The sequence below is a fragment of the Atractosteus spatula genome, chromosome 18, assembly GCF_055471065.1.
Source record: "Atractosteus spatula isolate fAtrSpa1 chromosome 18, fAtrSpa1.hap1, whole genome shotgun sequence".
Taxonomy (NCBI): Eukaryota; Metazoa; Chordata; class Actinopteri; order Semionotiformes; family Lepisosteidae; genus Atractosteus; species Atractosteus spatula.
Window position 1 is genome coordinate 55108 of NC_142723.1, and position 12378 is coordinate 67485.

Here is a 12378-nt window from a genome sequence, read left to right on the forward strand (position 1 = left end):
GGGCCCCTGAACAAGGCCAATTGCTCCAAGGGTGCTGTATAATGACCCCAGACCTCTCTGTATCTCATGGAGAGCAAGCTGGGGTTATGTGGAAAAGACAAATTACTAATGCAAGAAATTGAATATGGCTAGTAAAGTACTCTTACCTCATTCAGTGGATTCTAAAAAGTACATGTATTTTACTGGAATAATGCAAGGATTAATAGAAACGATTATATGCTTTTTAAAAGAACCCATAATATTTGAATCTTAATAATGTTTTAAACTTAATGTAGTCAGAAAGAGCACATCAAAACTTAACCACAGAATGTGAGTCTTTGATGCATAAAATGTTTGTAAAGTGCAATCCTTCTGTGCACTTTTGATTTAAGCTACCCCTATCACTTAGACATAAAGCATAGTGTTTATATTACTAAATTAATATCAATTATGATATGATGTTCAAAGATTTATGCTCCTGTTATTTTTATGCTCAGCTACCAAAATTTCCCTTTTGTTTTAAAATTCGATATTAAGATTCCATATTAAGCAGGTTTAAACATGCACTTTGAATGCCCACATCTGTATAAATCTCTTGATCAAAAAAGAGGCTCAAAAGTGCAAACAATATTCATCAATGAATAGCATCCCACATATGCTTCAATCAGTCGCACTTCATTTAACCCCAAAAATGAGAAATTCATTATCCATCTTCAAATGAATAGATGTATTATATTGAGTTTGTAAAACTGTTGATTTAATTCAGCCAGCCACTATAGCAGTCAGTTGTGAAGGTTTCACCCCTCACTGGACTTGGTACATTCTGAGGGGGAGGAGCCAGCCCAGCTCAGAGGATAAAAGAGCAGACTTCCTGTGCCTCTGTTTTCATTCAAGAGTCCAGAAGCTGAGGAGAGTGGTGAGTACTGTTTCCTTACTTGTGCTGGGACAAATCTTTTGTTTGCTGGTTAGTCTCATGTTTTTTCTTACAAAGTTGATTTTAGAAAAGAGGTACTTGGATTAAATAAACTTGGCTCCTACTACAAACCTTTTGTGGAGAAAAGTATTTATTTATTTGATATTTAACAACTAAATCTACTACCTTTTTTGCAATAACCTACTCACACATGTTAAAGTTTCTACTGACTTTATAATTGGTGGAAACTTCCAAACAGGTCCATGTAAATTAAGAGGATTTATTTCATAATGTAATTAATTATAAAAGGTTATAAGAAAAAGTGTTAAAAACAAAACCACAAATTAAAGTGTCTCTTTAGCTAAACCATGGAATTACAATTCAAATCCTACAAAGTTGGCATTTTTATGATTAACATGGTACTTGAAAAAACTGGGATATAACTAATGAAATAGATTCTAATTTTAAAGGTCATTACACTCTGTACTGGACTGACCCAAATCACACTAACTTCTGGGATTGGAGAAAAAGACCCCTAAGCTCTAGTAGAATAAACTGAGCAGTTAAGCTACTGTACCAAAAGTAGAAGAGTAATAAATCAACAAAACCTTGATAACTACTAATCTCCTATGGCATATATGAATATGGTACAACTGGAGTGGCATTTAAAATCTTTTTAAACTCAGTATGTCACCATTGTATTGTTAATTAATGAAATTTAATTACATGTCTACAAGCAGTTGAACTTTAAGAGGCAGGATCTGGACAACCTGACCTTTTCACACTTATTTGGGTTCTTTTAAAAAAGAAGAAAAGGTTGCTTTAAGTAAACTACCAACTCAAGCTTATGATGTGATAACTAATGTGAAACAGTATTTTTATTCACCCTATGAATGATACATACCATTGCTTATTAAATGTCAATGTGCACATTCTTGCTTCTCTCCCAGCCATCACGGTTCCAAAGGACTCCTTCATGCAGGGCTCATGAAAATAAACACTCCTTACACATGGTATTTGTGTCACCAGTTTATTTTTCTGCACATTACACTTCAGAGAACAAGTGCATCAGAACCAGCTTTGGACTACTCATATAATTTTCTCCCCAGTTTGTGCGTTTCTTCGAAGTTGTGTTCCCTGCACAACTCCAAGAACACAAAGGTAGGTTACTTGCATTCTGGCACAATGAGATGGGAGAAATGGACTGGCATCCCATCTTCAGCAGTGCAGTGACCTGTAAAGTTAAACCACTGTAAATGGATTTGTACCTCCTTGCTGGCAGGAATCATTCATTGTACCATCCCGAACACATCTACTCCACAGACAAATCAAGCCCTCTATAAAACCAATACCTCACCACCTAAATAATCTAATGACTTTAAAAGGATGAAAATTGTAAATGTGTTCTTACACAAAGCCTAAAGTATAAATTTAATTCATTTTACTGCTAGCAGTTGTCTTCCCTAAACTGCAACCTCTCAAACTCCATCCAAGCATGCCAACCCCTTTAATCTACAACTACTGCAGCAATAACCATTTGGCAAGGTTAATAAAAAGGGCATGTTGCAATCTCAATCCCTACACTACAAAATTGCTTCATCTGTAGCACTACATCCAATACACTTCTTATATTTGGGTGCAGTGGTGGCTCTGTGGCTCAGGATCTGCATCTGTGGCTGGAAGGTTGCCGATTCAAATCCTGCAGCCAGCAGCGGAATCCTCCTCCATTGGGCCCCTGAGCGAGGCCCTTAACCCCAACTGCTCCAGGGGTGCTGTACAATGGCTGACCCTGTGCTCTGACCCCATGCTCTCTCCTTACCTGTGTCTGTGTCTCATTGAGAGCAAGCCGGGAATGTGAAAAGACAAATACCTAATGCAAGAAATTGTAAAGGGCTAATAAAGTGAAGTTATTACTTCACTTAAAGGTATCAACAAGTACCTCAAGCCAAAAATACTAATAGCAGCACCCAAATTCACTACACAAACCTTGTATACTAGACAACTTAAACTGCTTCTTGGATATTTTCACCTGGAAGGGAAAGGAAGACTAAAAGAAATGCATACAGTAAAACTAAAATTAAACACACCTTGTAAAATATTAAAGTGTCTCCAGTATGACTCATGGGGGGTGCTGTGAAGAGGACCATTAGCAACAACCAAAGCCAAGAGTGAAAAGATAAACCACTTTGCCAACATTACCTCCACACTAGACTAATACTGTTTAGCAGGGTACTGTCTAATCAACAGGGTATGTAAAATAAAGGTAAAACAAAAGTTTGCCTACCAAATCAAACCAGATGAGCGCAACCCCCCCCCAGACTGTAGGTGTAAAGACTCCCCCCCATCAGAGGTGGCACTGCAAGTCATATCAGGGGGTGTCCAGTATGCCTGTTACAACCCCAAGTGTCTAGGGATGTAACTTTTAGGATGCTGGTGAAGGACTCGGGAAGCATAAGTTTTAGTCTAAAAAAAATTTAAATACAAAGACTAGTATTTAGAAAGAACAGACAAGAGCAGTGCCAAAGAAAACAAAAAGAAGCTGGATAATAAAGTGAGGGAAAGTGACCATTCTACCAAAACTCAGGTCTTCAGCATCCAACACCCTGGCTAACCTTCACCATCTACCCAAAACCATACAAAACAAAAAGGCACTCACCCATACTACATTACTCTCATACAAACAACTACATCTGCACAATATAGCCAACAAACAACTTACCCTTGACACAAATTCACTAGTAAACTACAAACAAAAACAAGAATAAGCAAAAAACAGCACAAAAGAACAGAGGTTGATAATGCATTAGGGAAACTGCAAAATAAAGGATAAACAAAAGTACAAAACACCTCCACAAAGCCAAAGCTATACAAAAAAGCACACACAGCAAAACAGAACCAAAATACCCCAACATTCTGAAAACCACCAAGTTAAATACTGAATAAGCCAAGATCAGATTGGTCGAGTTTCATTAAAGATGTCAAAACGGCAAAGATGGATGAATTAATGAACCAGTGGGGAGGGACAACAGCCAAAGTATGGAACTTAACATTAAAACAAACCACACAGGGACAAAATACTACCTTTATAGGACCCATCCAACTAGGGCTCGTGAGCTGGAAGCCAAGAGGTCACTTCACCAGGACTCTGCCTTCACACTGGACACCACCGTATCTGTGCATATTCATTTCTACACAACTGAACTAATCCAAAGCCACCCAGCAGTAATTTAAAACTCTTCATAAACCCAAAGCAGCATTTCAGTTCTGTGCTTCACACCATCAATGGCTAAATATACCTTAAAACTCACCTAGATTCTCAAAAAACAAAATACCAAGTTTGTGACTGTAAACCAATACTTAGATCCAAAAAAACCATCCACTACCTACACCAAATGTACGCAGAGTGTAACCTAAATCCCGAGTAGTAAAAAACTGAAATCAAAAACTCATTTAGGTTGTAAAATGTCCAAGTACAGCAATGCAGGGAAAAGCAGATCCAGTGCCAGTATGTATTCAATATAATGAACAGCACCTTGTACAACCACAATCAACATGCAAGAAACACAAGAACAGATTTGGTACATTTAGCAAGTTTTATTATGCCGCCATACAGACAAAAATACATTCAAGACAGGAGAACATTGTCTAGCAAAGTACTTACAAATCCACAAAACAGAACACAAATCCCCCCCCATGACAAAAGTGCTTTCTGTGCAGGTATGAAAAAAGAGCAACTTTCAGCTAAACCAATGCCTCTTTTCCCCACATGAGTGGATGGCATAACTACTCCTTTTACTCATTTCTACTTTAGGGGCTCAATTCAATTTACTCTAAAGCCAATGCAAGATTTATGTGCATGTGTGCACCCAAGCACATAAATCATTGCTTGACCTTAGACTCTCAAACTCTGCTTTTCAAATGGTCCATAATTTACAAAATGGTTCCCAAGCTACAAAACTAAACTTTCTCCATTCCCACACTGGAAGTCACTTTGTCTCCTCCCTGCCAGGTGGCTCAGGTGCTAAAGTTACAATCCAAGATGCAAACAGCCTTTACAAGACCAGTGTGCAGAGATTCATTTATAGCTTCATGCACCACCTGAACCTCTTTCCACCCCACAAAAGGCCTCCCCCTCATTCTTCGCTTGTCATTAGGAACTTGTACAGCAGTATCGATGCTCCTCTGTGGCCATTGTCTTCCAAAATCAAAACAGGCCCACGAGTCTTCTGGCAAATCTTCACAGACGGATCTCAGTCTGCTACATCTGGGCTCCCATCCTGTTAAAGGTCCTCTCTCGGCAGCAAAGGCCTGGTCACCCCCCGACAGCAGAGAACCTAAAGGAAAAAAAAGCTAGACTGAGTCCTCTCCACTAGTCAGAAAGTCCAGTCTACATTCCCACTCCCAACACCCATTTTGACCAAAATGATCAGTTCAGTGCTAAACAATTCCAGAACAAACCCAACAGAAAACCACCCTGAAATGTGCAAAAGCAAAAACCCACAGTGCAGGGCTCCTACCACAGGGGAAAAGTCCATCTCCAATATCTGCATTAAAGCATTTCAACATCTGCACACAAGTTCACAAATTACATCCCAAAACAGGCCGTTAACTTATCCCTTCCCTCAAGCCATTTTTTCCTTGCCTGCTTACCAAGGACATAGATCCAGTTGCTTGTCCGCCTAGGTCTTCAGCTGGACACAAAAGACAAATTGAAGCAGTTAACGTAGGTTACAAAACCAAATATCAAATTCATTAAAAATGCAAGGCTTTCATATTCTCCCACATTTTTCTGATAACAGTATCTTTCATGTCCGTTAAAAGAGCAACAAACCGTAAGAAAAGTTTTCTAAATGTACTACACGACTCCCATGCACATGCCAACAGCTGCCTGACCAATAAACTCACTGGACTTTGTCACAATATGCAGTCTACACAAATGTACCTCAAACCAACATAAACCCAGAGCATACCCAAAATGCTCCATCACACCTCCTAGGAGGGGGAAGAAACTCACCCAACTCGATCCTCTGATGCTGCTTTTAACTTGCACCCCACTCCTCCGGCAGATCTTCACAGAAACATCCCAGAGCCCAACCCCATCTGTGCTCTTGGTCATGAAAGATCCTCCCTCTGAAGCACAAGCCTGCTCATCTCATCTGGCAGCAGAGAGCCCGAAACGGAGAGAAGGATTTAGACCGAGTCCTCTGCACTTCTTAAACAGTCAAGCCAGCATTTCCACTCCCAACATACAGTGTAACACTAACCAACAGGAAAACACCCTGAAGAGAAAACCCGCCAGTCCAGGGCTCCTGCCGCAGGATCCACTGCAGCTCCTCCCCAGGGAGGAGAGCAGTTCCTGTGCCGACACCCATCGAGAGAACCTGGCTGACGTGTCTACAGCAAGGACTCAACACTGGAGACAGCAGCTGGTGTGCCAAGTCACCATAGTACTGCTATGCATCTAAAGTGATTCATTTACATGTGTACCCATGAAATAAAAATCACATACAAAGCAGTAATTCCATCTTCCAGAGCCAGAATGACAGCCACTCAAATGCACATGAGTTTACAAATACCTCAACCAAACAGGGAGGAAAAATTAGCCAGAAAAAAGCCAAAAGAAAAAAAATAAACCACTATGACTCAATGTTTAGCACATTAAAGCATCACATCAAGAGCTCAAAACTAGGCCTAACCCAAAAGCAGCTTGTCAACCTTCAAAACACTTCTTACACGCAAGGAAGAATTAAAAATTCATTTGATTTGGACATGGATTAGACAGACAAAAGTGAAACTCACCACTGCTCCAGGAACAAAATCCTCCTAGACCTTGCTTCGCAACTGCTCCAAGATCCATAGGCATCCACGAAATTTAAGGATAACCTGCAAAACATCTCTTCACTCTCCACTGTTAAAAGCGCAGGACTTCAATACTCGCATCAAATCAAACCGATTGTATCCTTTTAGCCAGCCATTGAGCTCCCCGTCAACAGCATGGTGGCATGTACCCGTGTTAAGACAGTGACTCCTGCAAGCTCTCCATCACAGTAGACAAGTTCAGCAATTCAGGCAGTAACCAAAAAGACAACTGTCAGCTTCTTTGTAGTTCTGCTCTTCCAATAGAAGACTTCCAAAGAATCTCTGGTTCAGTTCAAAACTCCATCTTAATTGTCACCACCTCACTGAAATTCACATACAGTACAAAACAAAAAGCATTCAAGTACTTCAGATCCCAGGTGCATCCATCTGCAAACAAATGACCAGCTCAACTCCTCCCTCAAAATTGAGCTAAACTTCTAGCTTAGATTCTACTGTCCGATAACCCAGGTAAACAAGGATGACCAAATCCATTTACAGTTGTATTCATGTAGACAAAACAGTCAAACAAATCCCTCTTTTAAAAAAAAACAGCCTGGTATTAAGTCAAATTCTCAGTTGTACATCCAATCAAGTAGTGGTTGATATTCGGGCTCTTAACACATACCTAGGGCTGCAGTAATGTGCCTCTTAAAGACCAAATTAAATTTTGCATCTACCATCAGGGTGATTACAGCCTGTACACATACAGATCAAACCAAGTCTCGCATTCCTCAATGACTAGAAACTCCTCAAAGTAAAGGCTCGACAACCACTTTGCCCAGGTTGACACTTTTACAGCCACATCTCCTTTGTATTAGCTGCTGTACAAGATACTCAGGGCAAAACAACACCATTTTGTATATTATACATCAGTACCAACATGGAACAAAAAAAAAAACTTACTGTAGCAGTTGGAATTGTTTAAAAGAAAAACAAGAGTCCTCTAACAAAATAATGACAGTTCTCATGCAGCACACATCCCCTTCCAGACAGCTGGAAACTCATCCCTCCCCTTTGTGCACTAAAACTGACAGCCTTACTTTCAGTGAAAACATTTTGGTTTTAGGGCAACTTAATCCTTACAAAGAACCCCAGCTGCAGTCCTAGTCTAGAGTGTACCACATCTGCAAGTTACTCAGGTGGAGATTTAGACTTGATCCTCTGCACTTTTTAGAAACATTCAAGCCAACATTTCCACTTTTGAAAATGTTCACAGCAAACTGCATTCACGACAAGCCAACAGGAAAACCCCCAGTCCAGGGCTCAAGTGTGGTTCCTGTGCCACCACCCATCAACAGAACCTGGCTGACGTGACAAGGAGTCTGCTGGTGTGCCAAGTCTCTTTTATTGCGGAGATCTACTTCGACACACACCCATGAAATAAATTTGATCTTTCAAAGCCAGAAAGACAGCCAGAGAAGTGAAACAATGCTTCACCAAGAAAGTCAACTATTACCAAGAAAAATAGACCAACAGTTACATTTTGCACATTTTGCCTGTTGAGCTTAAGGAAGCTTAAATTGCCCACCAAAAGTCACAAACATGAGCCACATCCGAAATTGAAAAGGCATTTAAACATTTTGTATAAACTTTCCTAATTATAAAGGAGCCAGTAGCTTTAAACTAGTTGTCAATTTCAGCTGTGACTCTGGACTCATGTATTCACCAAAACATGGCTAACAGAATTAGGCGATGCACCTAGATGGGTTTTCTGCTTTCCGCATGGACAGAACTGCAGAGTCTGGTAACACCAGAGGCGAGGACGTATGCACTTTTATAAACGCGCGGTGCAACAATGCATCTACCATCACAAAACACTGCCCAGCCACTCTAAATTTTCTAATGATCAAATGCCACCCCTTCTATCTGCTGAGGGCATTTACAGCTTATCACCATCTACATTCCCCCCCAGCTCAAATGACAAGGAAGCACTAGAGGTACTATACACTGCTCAGATCCGTCTCTCCTCCCCCCCCATACAGTCAACTGTGCAGGCAAGCAAAACTAGCAGTCAGAATGGTGAAAGTGTGGCCTGAAGGAGCTGAATCACTCCTGCAGGACTGTTTTGAAGGCACTGACTGGGGTGCGTTTAAAGAGACAGCCACACAGGGATCATACAGGAATATACATCAGTCACTAACTACATCAGGACATGTTCTGGCAGTGGGACACTCAAAAGAAATAACTTCTAAACTGAAACCATGGAGGTTCACAACCTTAATCAAAGCAAGGTATGAAACATTCCAATTAAGCAATAAATCAAAACTCAAATAAGCCAGGATCAATCTAAAGAAAAGGTATTAAACATGCAAAAAACACTCAAACAGAAATTAGAGGAACACTTCAGCACTCATGACCCAACACACATGTGGGACAATATACAGACTACAAAAGGAAGAACATCTGTGCACCCACCCATGATGCCTCCCTGCACAACAAGCTCAACACCTTTTACACTCAGTTTGAATCCACTCAACAGAATGCACCATCCACGAACGACCAGGTGCTCTCGCTGTCTGCAAATGTGGAGGAGACCTCTGCTAAAAGTGAACACGGACAAGGTCCAACATCATTCCCAGTCACTTGCTCAGAACCTACACCAATCAACTGCCAAGTGTATTCACAGACATTTTCAGCATGTCTCAGAGCCAAGCTGTAGTCCCCACCTGCTTCAAAATCATTCACCGACTTCAGCTCAGCTTTTTACATCATTCCAGAAACTCAAGAAACTTGGTGCACTAGGTCTCAATACCACCCTCTGCAATGGGATTTGGGACTTTGACAGGCAGACCCCAGGCTGTCAGGCTTGGAAACCACACCTCCAGCACACAAACTCTGAACACTGGGGTCCCCCAGGGGTGTGTGCCAAGTCCATTGTCCACCTGTCTGATTAAGAAAGCACAGAGCCTGTATTTCCAAAGACAGTTGAAGGCCAAGATGTCCCCAGAACCTCACCAACTTATACAGATGCACAACAAAAAGTACACCGACAGGTTGCATCTGCAGTATTGCTGACCACAAAGCCCTACAGCAGGTGGTGAAAACTGCCCAGTCCATTTATGACAGACTGCTTGAGGAAAGCTCCAAGCAAAGACTCCACGCACCCAAGCAAGAAGAGCATTTGACCCTCTACCATCCAGAAACCGGTACCAGAGCACTCAGGCCCAGATTACCAAACTCGGTTTTTACCCCCCACACTATTAAACTGCCAGCCTCTCACCCATGATCTGAACTCTCACTGTACCTTCTCTTAAAGCTCAAACACATTGAAATCTACCTCAACCTCACATGTCAAGAAACTCACTCCTCATAACTTTAGATCCTTTATTTCATAGTTGATGCATGATTTTGCACATTGCTTCTTTTTTGTACTACTTACCATCCAAGAGCTAGGTATATAGCATTTTGTTACACCATATACCTCTATATGAGTATAATAACCAACGTGAACATTCTACACTTTCCCCAAATCAAAGAACAACTCACCAATACTAGAGGGACAATGTCCTGCATGACTACCTTTGCATGTGTTCCTACATCCACAGCTGCCCAGCAGATTCAGCAAGGGCAGCTTCAAACCCCTCCTTGCTTTTTGGTGTTCCATCTGCAGGACTTCAATACTCACAGAAAGGAATTAGACCACACTCCTGATGCCTTTCAGACAGCCAATACTGTTCCATGTCTGCATTCAGGTGGACAGGGACTGGGGAGCACCCATCATGGCATTCCACTCTAAAAAAAAAAAAAAAAAAAATCACAAAACATTCACAAGTCATTCATACCACTCAGCACCACTATGGTCTAGCCTCATTGAGAGAGGCTGTTCTGTAAACATAATTGACCAAGATACTAACACTCTTCTCTTGAGACCAGGGGCTGAAAACCATCCCATCTCTGACAGCTCAGTGCACCAACTGTAAGGACAAAATGTCCATTTCCCTCCTCCACACATTAAAAACTCTCCTCACACTGACCTGCATCTCCCCTCTACTTACCTTCAACTCACCTTGATCACTGAGGGAAGCCCAAGTCCACTTCCCAAGCAGTAGCACTCCTTGCTCCCCACCAAGACGGATCTGGGAAAATGGCACCTTGTGGAAAATAAAGAAATCAGAACCCCCCCGCCCCCATTCAATCATTTTTGACATTGATGCGAAAAAGATCAAACAAGGATAACATCTTAAACAACTATTTGAACAACCTATACTAAAAATCCAGGATGAGAGTTAGGAGGAAACTAATCAGGCAGTGGGCTAAAAAGTTTACTCATCACCAGTATTTACACTTTTCCAATCTGCTGGAATGCGCATGTAGAGTCACAGGTTCTTCACAGATGTATCACCTTAATCTGACCAAATGCAGGCTCCTTGTCCCAGAGCTGGGCAATCTTGCAGGTTGTCATCACACTCACATGAGGTGAGGGACCAATACATCTGCAAACAATGAAAACAAATCAAGTTCAGTAAGAAGGCAGCCTTCATCTCCCTTTATACTACTGACAGCCAACTTCCAGGGAAGCTCGTGACCCTTTTAAATTACTCCATCTGACAGGTATCACCAGGTCACTGGAATATGCATGTAGTGCAAAAAATTAATTCAACATCAGCTTAATCCTTCCTTTAACCCTGACTGATCACAACTGACCGCAACCTGAAATATTCATCTCACTGACCCAAAGAGACAAAACCCAAATTGTTCTTGCTTCTCTTCCAAGATCAGCTAAAAAAGACTATCAAATACTCAGTTCTCCATGATATGAACTAAAGCCAACAAGGCTTTCATATTGTCCCACATTCCTCCAACCCAGATATTAGGGTCTTTCAAGTCCATTGTAAGTGCAAAAATAAGTAGGCAAAAGAAAAGTTGAATCTACACATGTACTACACCATTCATGCAACTCCTATGCACATGCCAAAGGTTGCCTGCCCAATATACTCTATGTAGCCAAATGAACCAACATAACCAGAGTACCCAAATGTACCCAATGAAAAATGAAGTATCCCATGTAACCAGTATTCTCAAGATGCCCCATCTCTTACTGGGCAGAAAGACTCACTACACCCACTCACCTGACTAGATCCTCTGATGTTACCCTTGACTTTCAGCCTTTGAACAAGCACCCCATTCCTCCAGCAGATCTTGCTAAAGATCCCAGAGACCAGCCCCATCTGTACTCCACTCCTGGTGATGAAAGGTCATCCGTCTGGGAGCAAAGGTCTGGTCAACCCTTCCGGCCTAGTAGACAGATTTAGACATGATCCTCTGCACTTGGAAAACCACAAGAACATTTACTCCCAGCCCCAGTTTTGTACTAAACTTGTAAAGTGTTTATGGTGCAGCATCTGTCCAGGATAAAACAGGAAAACACCCTGCAGAGCCAAGAGAAAACACCCAGTCAAGGGCTCTTGCCACAGGGGAGGGATCCAGTGCAGTTCCTCCCCTGTGAGGAGAGCAGTTCCTGTGCCAACACCCATCACGAGTACCTGGTCGATATGCTGTAACCAGCAAGGAGTCTACAGTGGAGGAGGCTGTTGGTGCGCCACATCACTATTGTACTAGTGTGCATCTAAACTGATTTATTTACATGTGTGCACCCATGAAATAAATCAGATGCAAAGCAGTAATTG

The 12378-nt window shown here is 41.6% G+C and overlaps 1 long non-coding RNA gene across 1 annotated transcript; it reads right to left on the minus strand.

Moving 5' to 3' along the window:
* Positions 1-4471: 4471 nt before the first annotated feature.
* Positions 4472-10873, minus strand: LOC148818241 (uncharacterized). Its single transcript, XR_016094412.1, has 5 exons — positions 10747-10873; positions 6692-10483; positions 5907-6048; positions 5543-5583; positions 4472-5226 (listed from the first exon to the last, which is right to left on the minus strand). It is a non-coding gene; the product is annotated as an uncharacterized LOC148818241 (long non-coding RNA).
* Positions 10874-12378: the final 1505 nt, after the last annotated feature.